The sequence below is a fragment of the Astatotilapia calliptera genome, chromosome 2 (genome assembly GCF_964374335.1).
Source record: "Astatotilapia calliptera chromosome 2, fAstCal68.1, whole genome shotgun sequence".
Taxonomy (NCBI): Eukaryota; Metazoa; Chordata; class Actinopteri; order Cichliformes; family Cichlidae; genus Astatotilapia; species Astatotilapia calliptera.
Genome location: NC_137423.1, coordinates 11,241,257 through 11,256,077, shown reverse-complemented (window position 1 = coordinate 11,256,077; position 14,821 = coordinate 11,241,257).

The window sequence follows — 14,821 nt, the reverse complement described above, 5'->3', positions numbered from 1 at the left end:
GAGACGGTTCGGGTCGGTTCGCTGAGACTCGCCGCAGCGGTACCACCTCTCAGCTCATCAGTTTCCACACCCTCGTCACAGTCTTGTCACACTCTTGCCACGGTCCAACGCGAGGAAGCGCTGGACACCATAGATTTGGACCACGACGAACGTCAGACTATACTCAGCGCTCTATTGGAGGAGGAGCTCCGGTGGAAGCCATGGCTCATTCCGGAGCACGAGCACTCCTTCCGGGGAACTCGACTGGCTCTCGGGGGTCCCCGGAGCTGCCAGGGACTTCCACCCATCGCTCCGCCGTCTCCCACTGTCAAGAGAAAGCGGCGTGCGCGCCACCGACGCGCCGCACTACAAACGGAGGTGAGCGACTCTGTTTTTGCCCCTCACGTCTCCGCTAAGGAGGGTTCTGTGATTAAGACTGTGTTGCCGGTTGAGGGGCCCGGCTGTAAACTAATGAGCCATGCCAAGCCAAGCTCTGAGACTGAAATTATTTCTGCCACAGCGTTCGGGGTTCATGTGACTGCAAGTGAGGCTGCTAGCAGCAGCCCTACTAGCATGACAGCCAATGTCAACTCACAAGGGAAGACCTCCACGGACGGTGTTAATTTAACTTCTCCATGTATAGACCCTATTGAGAACTGTTGTTCCATAGAGTTTATTAACGAAACTTCACCAGTGCACAATGCAAATCACGAACCCCCTGGCGCAGTGTCCAGAGACTGTAACATTGTGACCAGCCCTTGTTTAAATTTATCTGTTAAGAATCAAAGTTATGTGAGTATTTTTCAAGAAAAGCAGCTTAACAACTCAGAGTCTGAGATTCTGTCTGAATCGTGCTGTACTGTGCAAAGCACCAGGTTGAATAGAGCTGAGAGAGAAGCCAAAGAGAACTTGGATCTTGTCCATGATGCTGTTAAATCAAAGACTGACTCTGTTTTAGCTCCTGTAACTGTGTTGCGAGAAATCAATATTCTGGATCCCATGGTTAATAACTGCAACCCATCTTTACAAACTGTTTTTCTGAAGACCAGTAATGATCCTGCTCGGGATTTAAGATCTGTTAGTGATCCGGTGAACTGTGAATTCATGGTCAAGTCGGTGTCTTGTGCGTCTAAATATGCTCACCTAGAGATGGTCATGAATCGCACTAAAGGAGCAACGAATAACTCGGGCTGCATTTCTGAGTCTTTAAGTGTTAAGCAAACTGTGTTGGCTGACATGACTTCTCCCATGAATGAAACGCAGTCAAAGCCATGTTATGAGTCAGAGAACACTGTGTTTAGCTCCACTGAGAAGACAACCACTGATAACGGAAGCTATGGTAATAACTTGATAAAACAAAGTACTGTTTCAGGTGTTGCTTCCGTTGCTGGACCTCATGGAGCCAACGTTCCTGAGGTGGAAACTCGTGTCCTATGTACTGTAGGTTCCTGTGACGTGAAGGTTAAAAATAACAGGGTGTGTGACTCAACCGTGGAGACCAATAAAGAACTGCTAAGTGATGTTTCCACAGGCGGCACCCTGAACGTCATTCAGGTGGCCAGCTTGACACCCAGTCATTCTGAGAAATCTAGCACTATGACTGCTGATTCAAGGTCTGTAGACATTAATCCCACTCAGTTCATGGACACTTGTGGTAAAGAGGTGGGCACAGAGGACTGCCTTCCCCCCGCCCTCAACGAGTGTAAAATTGTGCCTCAGACTGTTTCTGTTCAGTCGCCAGCTCGGACTGCAGTTTTCCAGTCTCCAGTTCTGATATCCTCACGGTCCCCTCCTCAGCCACCACCTTCACCTGCTGAGAGCTCGGGGGAGCCATCTCAGCCGTCCGCAGCAGCCTTATCTGAGGACTCAAACAAACTCATTTCCCCCACTATAGGCTGTGTGTTGCTGCAACTTGAAAAGCAACCTGCCACGTCAGCTGGAGGGCCCGAGGAGCCCGTCCAGCCTCCTGCCACGTCAGCTGGAGGGCCCGAGGAGCCCGTTCAGCCTCCTGTCTCCGCTGGAGGGTCCGAGGGGCCCGTTCAGCCTCCTGTCTCCGCTGGAGGGCCCGAGGAGCCTGTTCAGCCTCACGCCGCATCAGCTGGAGGGCCCGAGGAGCCTGTCCAGCCGCCACCTGCGACCACCTCGTCGTCGCCTGGTCCGGCTGCATCCGAGTCTTCGTCGTCGCCTGGTCCGGCTGCATCCGCCTGTGCTTCTGCTACGCCCGGTCCGGCTGCATCCGCCTGTGCTTCTGCTACGCCCGGGCCGGCTGCATCCGCCTGTGCTTCTGCTACGCCCGGGCCGGCCTCTGCCTGTGCTTCTGCTACGCCTGGGCCTGCCTCTGCTTCAGCGTCGCCTGGTCCTGTGCCCTCCGAGCCTCGGCCGGTACGCCTGACACTTGGGCGCCGCCTTCGCCTTCCGCGCGGCCGGCCCCCTGATCGCCTGAGTCGCCGCCGTCGCCTTCCGCACGGCCGGCCCCCTGATCGCCATCGCCTGAGTCGCCGCCGTCGCCTTCCGCACGGCCGGCCCCCTGAGCTCATGGATTTTGGACTGCTGGACCGTTGGCCTCCTGGTCGGCCTCCTGAACTTTTGAACTTTCTCTTGTTTTGCTGTCGGCCTCCGGGGCGGCCACCTGAACCGCTTCGCCATTCGCTCCTGTTCTGCCGGGTTCATGGTCGCCCTCCTGAAGCTGGGTCTCGGACTTTTGTGCCCTTGTTGTTTTTGGCCTGTGTGCTTCTGGTGCTTTGTTTTTGGTTTTGTTTCCGGCCCTCCGGCCTGGTCCCCCTCCGCCCGCCCCGGGTGGGTTGTTTTGTGTTTGTTTTCTTGTTGGTTTCGGGCGTCTGGAATCCGCCCTTGAGGGGGGGGCTCTGTCACAGGCTGGGTCTCTGACCCAGCGCTCTGAGTTCATGTTTGTATTTTTTTCATTTTGATATGTGATTAGTTTTTGTGTCATTTCCTATCTAGCTTTAGTTTAAGCTGTTATTTATTATTGTTCCCTTGGTTTTCTATGTTTTGGGTTCTTGTATTATTCTTCACGTATTAGGTCTGTTTAGTTGTGTTGTCATGTCTAGTTTTAGTATTTCCTGTTTTATTCTGACAGTGTCATGTGTTCTTTGTTCATTGCATTTAGCTTTCCTCCTCCTGGTCCTGTCATTTAGGTTTATGTCAGTCAGCTGTTTCCCCCATGTGTCTCCACTTCCCCTGATCACCTCATGTATGTATTTAAGCCCTCTGTTTTCTGCATGTCATTGTCGGGTCGTCTGTTTACATCACCGCAGTCATGGTTATAGTTTTCGTCTGTTTAATCTCACCTCAGTCATAGTTATAGTTTTTTGGTCTTAGTACCTTTAGTGTTTTGTTTCTTAGTGTCTTGCCAGTTTAGTGTTTTTGGTCCCTTGGTTTATTTTCCTGCCGGCATCGCAATAAAGCTTCACCTTCTGTTAAAACCTTACTACTCCTCTTCGTCATCTGCTTTTGGGTCCTGTTTCCACACACACACCGGCGCACCCCGCCCTGACAGCTTGACATTTTTTTTTTCAGTAAAATCCTTCTGTCTTTGGAGGTTGTCAGACAAATAGACCAGTAAGATATTTCAAACCACACAAACCGTACAGCAGACACATTTAGGTGACTTATGGCACTTGAGCCTCAGTTACAGCACTGGCATTCATGATGTGGGCCTGAATTATGTTATGGCTAATGCCGTGTGGGCCAGACATGACCCAGAAGTCATAAGGTGAATCTGGCATGGCCCAGATCTGATGTGGCTGTGTTGAGGCAGCCGAGTCAAGGCCAAATGTGGCCCAAAGGTCATCAGGCATACTTGAATTGGCAAATGTGTAGGCCAGATGTGGCCCCAAACTAAACTGCAAATATGGGCCACATTTGGGTAAGTAAGCAGTGTTGTTAATCCCATCTGTTTATATCAAAGTCCTGCAAGAAGTCTGGCATCATTAGAGAAAATCCACAGAGGGAGGAGGTCAGGGTGGATGGATGGATGGATTGGCTTTTCCAAAAGAAGTCATTTCTTTGCCAATAGACAGTAATACAAAAAAGGTCAATATAAAGGTGCAAGCTACAAGTTGTGTCACAAATAGCAACACTTGGTTTTGCACAGAAAAAGATCCATGTTTAGTTGGTCATTTCTCAGTGTTAAAAAATGTGGCTTAAAGCCCAAAGCTTCGAATGTTGTTAGTTGGGAGGTATTTTCCATTCCCACACAACTATGAAAGATTACCTGATTAGACAACTCTCCGTCATTTAAAAGAGCATGGAGAAAAGCTCTCATTCATTTGGAGGATTTGATGATAATTACCTGGCAAAATCAAGCACATTGGCCCATTAGTGCCTCAATAACCGTATACCTGTTTTTATCTGCTTTTTCTCAGTATTGTGGTCTTCATTACACCTGGGATGTGTAATTAATCTCTACTTCCTTTGCTATCAGCTCAATCTCTTCCTAACCCTTTCTTTGGTGAGACCGGATTGCTTCCTTCCCCTTCATTAATACTTGGATTATATTTTGTACTTCATAAAATTGAGCTGAATCTCTACCAACAGACAAAGTAAGGGCACAATTTATTCATTATTCATTTGAGATAATAAATTGCGTAGTTAATGGACACACGTTTGTGAATTAAGGAAACAAGTGAGTGCAATAATTAGCAATTAGTGATGGTGTGTCGTCCTTTTTCAGACCTTTTAACTGACACAACACATTTCTGAGTTTTTCGCTTCACTTTATATAAACGCACTTTAAATGTGCATAAGATCCACAAACCCCAGAAAGTTCAGTCAGGGAATATGTGAAGGGAATCGGGGTCAGTGGAGGATACCTTCATTAAGCTGCTTTGAGTCCATATTTCTTTTTATCACAGATCAAGTGGAAGTGATATCATGTTGTGACACATTCAGCCGGTTGTGGAGGTAGGTTTGACTTTCCAGACGAGCACAAATTGCTTTAGTGTTGAGCAACAGATTGTCCTGTATCGTGTTTTCGCCAACTTTGACTCAGCACAGTTAATAATTAATTTTATTTTAATGCACGACGAGTGGAAATGATGTCACAGATTCATTTCAGATACCGAGGTACAACGCTTTGATTAATTTTTACTAAGCAATCTGTATAATGCTGACTCCTGCCTTTATTATTAAAGTCGTGGGTAATGACTTTAAGAATTAACAAATGATACTTTTCCACTTTTAGACAAATGTGCTGCCACCAGAAAACACTCACACTTTGCAGACTTGACTTCACCTTCTCACATCTTCTCGGCTCTTTAATTAGCTAATTAATATTCTGTCAATTGCCAGATTGATTCATTGGCTATTGATTTTCACCTCTGTACAGTTTAATAGTTCAACCCTGTTCAGTCTAATTTCTTACTGATAAGAAGTGCACTAACAAGAACCCCCAGCCCCTAAATCTATGCAAAACACAATATATCTTGGAAATATTTTAAGTAATCTTTGTTGTTTGTGAATTTAAATATTTGTTTTGCTGCCTGATTCCCAAGATTTGCTAGAACAATTTTGCAAATCAAAATTGTTTTGCTGTAGAATATAAAATCTTAAAATAACTGTTGGTGTATTGGAGTTTGCAGGGGGCTTAAAGTGAGTGTAAATGTATAAAACAACAAAAAATAATTTTAGTTAAAGGAAAAAAATCAAACATTTAAATTATTACCTGTAAGTCATGGATAAACTGAAAGCAGGAGACTAATGATTGGAAATGACTGTTGATTAAAGGTAATGGATTAGACCAGCGTGTCAATCTGAACAGGGGTGGAAATAATAACAGAAAAGCCCAAATTCAATGATGTGGGCAAATGATTTGGTGATGAACCTTGAACTATGTCCACATGTACATAATTCCAAGTTCATTCATTTTGAAAAACATCTCCATCCACATGAAAATACAACAAATGATCTCAAGCCAGCACACAAAGCAGCAGGTGGTGATCTAACCCTCAAAATGTTAGCAATCACAAGTCATGGGGTGGCTGTAGCTCAGGTAACTGGAAGGTTGCTGGTTCGATCGCAGTCTGCTCCAGTATGCATGCCAAATGTCCCTGGGCAAGATACTAACCCCAGGTTGCTCTCTGATGCATTCATTGGAGTGTGAATATGAATGTTAGCTAGGTAGCACTGAAAATGTAGAAAAGTGGTTTGGTGAATGGGTGTGATTGGGTGAATGAACAAGTTGTTTAAAGTGCTTTGAGTGTTCAAATAGAGTAGAAAAGCGCTAGTAGAAACATGTTTGATCCAGCAGTCACAAGTTATCCAAACTAGTCTGGATGTTGCATATAAACCGAGTCCCCCTTTGGCTTTCTGTGCTGTTTTTTCCTCTGCAGCAGGTCACACTCACACATGCTGATGGTTCAGTTTGTTTCCATCCAGCATAGCATGTGCTCAAGTTCAAAATAATCCAAATGATTTTTGACTAAACAATGAAAAATTCCTAAGATTTACAGAAATATTGTACATGTTGACGTGACTCTAGACCAGGGGTATCAAACTCAAATACACAGTGGGCCAAAATTCAAAACTGGAACAAAGTCGCGGGCTAACATTAATAGTTATTAAAAAAAAAATCTTCCTCCAGATATAGGAATGAATCTTTTCTTATGGACTCAAATAAGTTTTGCTGGAAAACTGAATATGGAACAAGCAAAGCTTAATACTAAACAATATATATATTAGCTGTTTAATACCAGTAGGCCAGTTCTAATAGTAATTTGGTATGGCTTCGCGGGCCAAATGTAATTAGGCTGCGGGCCAAATTTGGCCCGCGGGCCAGAGTTTGACACCTATGCTCTAGACAGTCTATGAATGTTTCTGACATCTAAATATTTGCAGAGATTAATAATCGTGTAATTCTCCCTGTTGTCAGACGAATGGCATCATGGAGTTCACGTGTACATTTGCTTTTTCTAAGCTAATGGTGGACTCTTATTGCTTGTATTCTGCTCACTGTATTCACATGAATATTTTATATTTTGTAACAGTGACAAACACGGACAAGCTGAGTAAACAATATTGTGACCTGGCTGTCACCTGTTAAAGCAGGTCACAGGGTATGATGCTGCCCCTCAGGGCCCTCCAATGGCTGAAGTGAAGGAGTTGATGGATGGGCTAAATTTAACAATAAAATATAAAAATATAAACTGCAAAAGAAAAAAATGTGTTAATGTAATGAGCTGTTTGTTGAAATTCACATAAAAATATTAAGTGAAAAACTATTAAAAACAAAGGAAGCTTAAAGTATGGATTAATAAGAAGATTATAGTTAAGACCTTCGAAAAGGAGGATGAAAAATAAGTGATTAATTAGTATACTAAAATGAGACACTTGTCCAAATGACACTAGTGGCTATAAGCAGTTACAGTAAACAGTTAAGACTGTTAACTAAAAGTAATGGGCTATTAATTAATTTCAGTTTGTTTTATTCAGCACCAAATCACAACAACAGTCGCCTCAAGGAGCTTTATATTGTAAGGTAGACCCTACAATAATACATACAGAGAAAAACCCAACAATCATATGACCCCCTATGAGCAAGCACTTTGGAGACAGTGGGAAGGAAAACCTCCCTTTTAACAGGAAAAAACCTCCAGCAGAACCAGGTTCAGGGAGGGGCGGGGCCATCTGCTGCGACTCGTTCAGGTGAGAGAAGGAAGACAGGATAAAGAAATGCTGTGGAAGAGAGAAAGAGGTTAATAAAAAGTATGATTCAGTGCAGAGAGGTCAATCGTGAGTGAAGAAGAAATACTCGGTGCATCAGGGGAATCGCCCAGCAGCCTACACCTATTGCAGCATAACTAAGGGAGGATTCACGGTCACCTGTTCCAGCCCTAACTGCATGCTTTAGTACAAAGAAAAGTTTTAAGCCTAATAAGGATGAGCAAGAGCACATCATTTAATGTTATGAGAGTAAAGGTTTAATAGAAATCTAAAACTATAGCTAAACAGTAATGATCTTTTAAATTGTGTAAAAGATAGTACCAGCTAAAAGAAGATGAGCTACTGAACCTAAAGTCATAAATAAACTGTCAAAACAATGGTGGATAAATGGTTATAGAGCTAAAAATAATATAGAATAACTAATTACCAGTAACAGAAAACTTGCTAAAAGCTCAAAGTAACAGAAAATATAATACGTTTAAGCTTAAACACATATAAAATAACCAAATTGGTGTAAACAAACTGACCTAAACACTGACAGTTTAACTGGATGATTATGTAATTGAATTAATATCCACTTATATGAAATTATTGAGATGAAAGGTGGTGTTGATAAACGGATTTGTGAGTCTTTCTGCACCTCACTTATAAAGTCTGTTTAATCTGTTTAATCCTTTTAGAACTTGTAAACAACCCCACAGTCATGTATGTACAGCAGGTGAAGTAATCTCACCTGTGTGCTGTCGTGACTGTTTCCTCTTCTAGTGTTACTGCACCGTCAGATTTTGGGACTCGGTGAGAGCGACTGGTTTAAATGGAGACTTTCAGCCACCACGTTTTGTTTTGTTTTTTTTCCCTGTCTGAGTGACGGACAGGAAGCATTCTCTCATGTGGGCATCAGCATCTGTGTCATCATTAGTATCATAACCCCTGTAAATATGCATCTTCCTCCAGTGTTTCGCTCTGACTGATCACATACATTATGGATGCTCTCCCAGCCTCTCCTCCTCCTCCTCTTTCACCACCTTTTATGACAAATGCATTTTTATAACCTCGCCTTCCTCCCACAGTTGAATCGTGGTGCTTCGCTGCCACCAAGTGGCTCCAGCTTCTCCATCTCCGTGGTGTAAAAGAAGGTGATTTAGCTTCACGTTTGGATTTACAGATAGGAATATTACGCTTCAGGCTCAGTCCCCAGATTTCCAGAGATACCTAATATGTCAGGCTGAATTAGAGAGTATCCACAACATAAAATACAATGCTCTTTTTATATTACTGTTGGTTTAGTTTGTGATATATTCTCTGATAACGCCTGATTAAGATTCGTAACATCTTTAAGCTTTAATTTCCCTTCTAAGTGAACCTTTTCTGCTCACTATAAGTACTGTATTTTTACTCTGGGACTTTACTAGAGTAACTGTGTTTCACTGACTGGGAAACCATCACATATCTTTTAATTTTGGCCTCTCTCTCTTTAAGGCCCCCCAATCCTCCCCCTGTCCACTTTGTTCTGATTGGTCAGCTTCCAGAACCCTGCAGAGGGGCATCACCCAGTGTGTCAATCTGTACTTTCAGCAGTGTGCCTGAAGTAGATAACCAAGAAATCAGTGATGAAAGTACAACAAAGAATCAGTGCTCAGAGCACTCTTTGTGTTGCACTTTTCAGTTATACAAAAATTTCAGAATACAAGAAAACTGAATACACTTTATTTAAGAACATAATTTGTTAAATGTTTGGTTTTTGCAGTTTTAATGTGTATTCAACAAGATATTAAGAGTAAAATTAACCAAGTGCAGTGTAATTATCTGTAATATTCACATTTTTTTCTGTTTAACTAGGCTGGGATATTAAATATCACCATCCGGTATTTTTTTTAATTCGTTTTCTCCTTGATCAGTAGGTTTGCTAGCACAAAAAAAGTTCTTACATAATTTTAAATTTGAACTTTTCAGGGTATACTGAGCTTTCTCACATAGGTTGAGATGTGTGTGCAGTGTTGGGCAAATATCAGCTGGTAGGAGAAAATCAGTGTTCCCTGAATGGTTGGCAGGTTGCTGGTTCTTGCTGGGTGAAATCAGTTGGAAAAAAGGTGCTGCACCAAAAACCTCCTAGCTTTTGCTTTGGTTGTTTTCAGGTTGCCATGGTTACCTTTAGTTTGTCTGCACACACTTACTACTACTTCAGTGGTAGCACAGCCTGAGAAAGTAGGTTTGCTTTCAAAAGCCGTGCCAGCTTTTGCTTTAAAGGGAAATGCTCTCAGTTTATTGTTTGTGTTGCACTTTTCAGTTTAATTAGAACTCAAAGTGGAGCCGGCCGTTGTTTATGGCCACGCCTGTCACTTCCATTCAAACTACGACTGCACCAATAAGCCAGTGAACACAGTGTTCACAAGGAGCATTTTGCCAACTGGTCAGGAAATACTTGTTCTTCCCTAGCAACAGGATGATGACTAGGGAAAAATGGGGTTTGCTAACCAAACTCTTGGCTCGTGTGACTGAGGTTTTAACAATTATTTTCCTGGTGACTGCCAGCAACTGGCTGGGGAACAGTCAAAGTCCCGCTTGTTGGTCGTCAGATGGTTGTAGACCTGTCTCTAGGCCTTATTTACTTCATCCTTCATCCATGGCTGTCCATGTTAGCATCACGTGGTTAGCAGTCAGGTGTCTGCATCTGTGCAAAGCAGCCAGTTCATTGGGAATAGCTGCTTGCATATTAATATATGACAGATTTTTTACATTTTACAGATTTAAATTTTGCCATTAATACTTGTAACATAAATTGCTTCTGGTCCTACAATGACATATTTATTAATTTCTTTTTTCACAAATTGAAATTGATTTAATATATGATTTACTAGTTGCGTTAATTGGCATGAATATATAATAAATGAAATCTTTTAAATTTTATTAGCATTTTCTGTGTTCAGGGTACTTTTTCTGTTTTAAAACTTATATAAAGGTCTAAATTATTCATTTGTAGTTTATAAGCGGTGGATACTAGTGTCTGAACTCCAGGGGGCGCTACAGAGGTAAGAAAAAAATGGTGCTGACTGTGTGAGGCCTTTCTGGGTGGACTAAGTAAACGTTCCTCTCCTCTCATCCTCCTCTCCCATCATTACTCTCTGCTGCTGCTGACAGACCATTAGAATATGATTTCAGGCTACTTCATTTGTTTCTTTATTTATTTTCCTCCCTCCTGCGCCTCTGTAAACATAAATCACAGCGAGCCGAGCCCAGAGCTCATATAAATGTCAGGATAGACAGCGGCGCTCATAAACCTCTAATTTGATCTTTATTCATCTGGGAACACGGCGTGAATAAAAGCTCACCTAGTAAATCATCATTTTCTGCTTTCTGTCAACGCAGCAGAGACGAGAGGCATCCATCAGGGCCCATAAGCCCCGCCTCCTGCTGCTCGTTAGGCTGCTGATTGGCAGTCTCACATCCCGACATCGTTAAGGAGAAAAAGTCCAAAATTAGGGAGTTTGCTGCGTAATAAAAACTGGTGGCTGCTTATTTAGAATGTGATCAGTCATATTTTAGTTATCAAATCATGATTAATACGGCAGTTCAGAGGCAAATACTTTACTTTCTCATTATTTTTATATCATGAACACACTTTATTGTTGTAGGTTAAAATAAAATATAACCTCATTGCTCTCCATGAGTTAAATCACAAGCTGGAAAACATAAAACTATTCAGATTTAGTCCTGCCGCTGCTACACTAGATGTGACAGAAAGTTCTTCTTTTATTCTGACATCACTTTTGTTGCCTCTTCTTATATGAATATGAAACTGGTGACGGCAGCATTATTGATGGAGGTTTACTGACACCTGCTGGTTTGCTGGCAAAACTGCACCTGAAAGCAGGAAACCTAGTAATTAATTTAAAAAGAGCGATGGGATGTTGCTTAAATATAATAAATAATGTTTATTCATGAGTATTTTCTAGCTGTTATTAACTGCAAATTACTTCAATGTTGCAGGAGTCAATCAGCACCTCCCATCTAAACGCCTCAGAATCAGCTTTAGGGTATTTCATGAAGACTTACAAAATGTTATCTATCAATATTTTCAGAGTTGGAGGCAGTTTTTAATTGTTGGCCCTGAATGTGATAAGCAGAAGAAAATGGAAGGATGGAAAACCAGTTTAAGCATCTTTGAGCGGGGGTGTCACAGGATCAATATAGTTTGAAAGAAAAAGTACCATTTTAATGTTTGTGACATAGAGGAACAGAAACAAGCTTGGTACCCTGGATGTTTGAGGTGTTTTATGATAATTCACTGAGGGAAACTTCAAAAAGTGCATTCTGGGTAGACTGCTGTGTGTGTCCAGAGACCCTACATGATCCAGACCTTCAAGTATTTTTAAAAATTTACTCTCTTTCCAGACTGAGAACCATGGCCTCAGACTGGGTGGTGATAATTATCACCCCTGCTGCTTCCCCCTCAGCTGCAAATCACACCAGTGTGAGCTGGAGGTCATCACTAGAGAAAGCCAACAAAACTACATTGTTAGCACAATGCAGAGACGAGATCATGAGACCATGGACCAGACCAGCCTTCAGCTGTGGAGTGGCGTCAGGATGACTCAGCTGGTGCATCTGCAGCTGCAGATACCCCATACGCCCAAAAGAACCCCAGTGGATACCCCGGGGGACATGACCGAATGCCTTCTCTGAGTTCTCAAAACACTGTCTGCTTAGTCAAACTCCAATGCAAAGTAAAATATCTGTGAGAGGAGGATGAAAACGTCATTGTACCTTTTAAATCTGACGTTGGACTAATGCATGGACTCTGGTGTAGATGTTCCTGAGAAGGCAGAGGACAAACCCTCCAGTACCACTTCTTAAAAAGAGGACCCACCAGCCGAGTTTGCCAACCGAAGGGCGCCCAATGCTTCAGGCCACGTTGAGAGGCTAAACCCAAGTGCACAAAATGACTGTTAGCAAATCATTTAGTCACAAAATGAATGAGGGCTAGAAGATGAACCTGGTATCAAATGTAGTACAAAGGAGTCCTGTCAAATTAAAGATTTCTGAAAATGAGTTTTAACTGGATGAAATATAATTTCTAAATGTGAAAACATATAATCTAACATGTCATTACTGTTTTACTGATATCTCACATTAACAGTTGGACATGTCAAAATGGCGTTTCCCTGACTGAAAGCTAAATTGCTGCTTGTCAGCCACGCTGATTAAGACTTAAAGGGACGTATTACCACTGCAGGTTTATGGCTTAAAGTCTTATTATGAAAAACAGGGGCATCTCTCAGAGGATTTTTTATTTATTCGCAGCGAGGCAGGGATTTAATAGTTCGAACCTCTTTGAGTATTTTGTTTAGCAGAGAAGTCTTTGTTTCTGAGTCACTCTGAAAGGATGAAAAACTTAAAATTTACAAGCACAAAACTCAATATGCATTATTGTACTTGAAATATGCTAAGAAATAAGGAAATGTGTCAGTAATAGTGCGACAATAGTTTTTCTTGGCACTTGTTATGTGGAGTAAGTTTATGTAATCGTATTTTTCCCCTCATGATTTGCTATTTAATTTCCCTCATGTGTTCCTTCTCTTTGTCTCACAGTTTACTTCCTGATTTGTTTTTAATTCCTTGTTTTTTTCTATATTTTTTTTCCGCCTGGATTAGTGTCTGAGTTCACCTGATGTGAATGAATCCCCCTGCAGGCTGTCATGTGTTTTTGTTGTTTCATTGTGTGGTGCTTTTTGTTATCTAAATTATTTAAAGCTATTTGTTTTAACGTTCCTGTCTTGCCTAAATTTTGGGATCATCTTTTGAAGAATTGTGACAGGCAAGGTAACAGAGGTAAAACAGAGACTAGAAAGTCACAGCCAGAATATATTTTTAAAAAAATTTTTTATGTTAATAGAGTTCCTTAAAATTTGGACATAACAGCCGAAGTATAGTTCTGAGTCAGCTTCCTAAAGAACAAAGATATTTGGGGTCACTTCTAGTTCTATTGAATCTTTATGTTGAACATGTTAATTAAGTACAACAACAGAGAAATAAAAAGAGACAAACAAACAATGCAAAACAAACGAAAACAAAGCAACTACAACTACAAATAACTTACATGTTCAAAAAGGAGCAGGAAGACGTACACTGTAAAAACTGTGATTGGGGTTAATTAGAATCTAATAGGAGAGTAATAGTAATTATTACTCAGTAAAAACGTGTATGAGTAGTTTTAATCAAATCTAAGCAAAATTCAACAATTTTGAGATGTTCAGTTATTTAAATTTACACAGTTTTGTTTGGGGTAAATTCAGCAATGGTTTGTTGAGTAGATTTAAAAAAAAAATGTTTGAGTACTAAAAAAATTTAAGAAATCTAATAGATTTAACTGATGAAAGCATTTTCATTTTAATCATTGAACACTTCCGCCCATAATCCTTTGTGCCACGTGCAGAACACACGCGCTTCATGAGTGGACATCTCCATTTTGTCAGAGGTAAGACTTCTTAATTTGTTCAAATATAAGACACGGTTTAAACAATAACGTATATCGGTTTTGAGTAAAGGTTTTAAACAGTATGATACGTCGAAATTTTATTAATAATCATCACTGTAATGATAGTATCGTATTTTTACACAAATGGCAGTTAGTGGACTGCTAGCACAAGGTCACTTTCCAAGCCTTCACGACTGTGTTACTGAACAGCTTTAACTAACCACATGTTTTACCGTATTAAAAAACATCAACGACATATTCCGATGAGTTTTAACGTCTTTCATCCACGTTTAAAAGTTCATGAAAATGTTTTGCGCTCAGTTGTGAGTGATTTTGTCAGCCACAGTCAGTTTTTCGAACTCCAGTTTCCAATAATGGCGGCCGCTACTAAGTTTTAAAATTACTCTTAGTAATCTTTCTGGGTCACAAAATAAACTTTTAACATATTTTCAGGCGAGAAAGTAGCTGTGTAAACATCAAATATCTGCTCGGTTCATCAAGATATCGCATGTTTGCAAAAGTGCTTCGACGTTTTCGGAGCATCTGCTACCCACCAGCTCGATAGCAAGCCGGGAGCTCAAGGGTCACTGAAGCCGCTGAGAACGGCACAATTCCCGGCACATCATTTTCAGATCACCGCGGGGTTTCGCTACTCAGTTTAAACCTAATGTATAAGTCACTTAGACA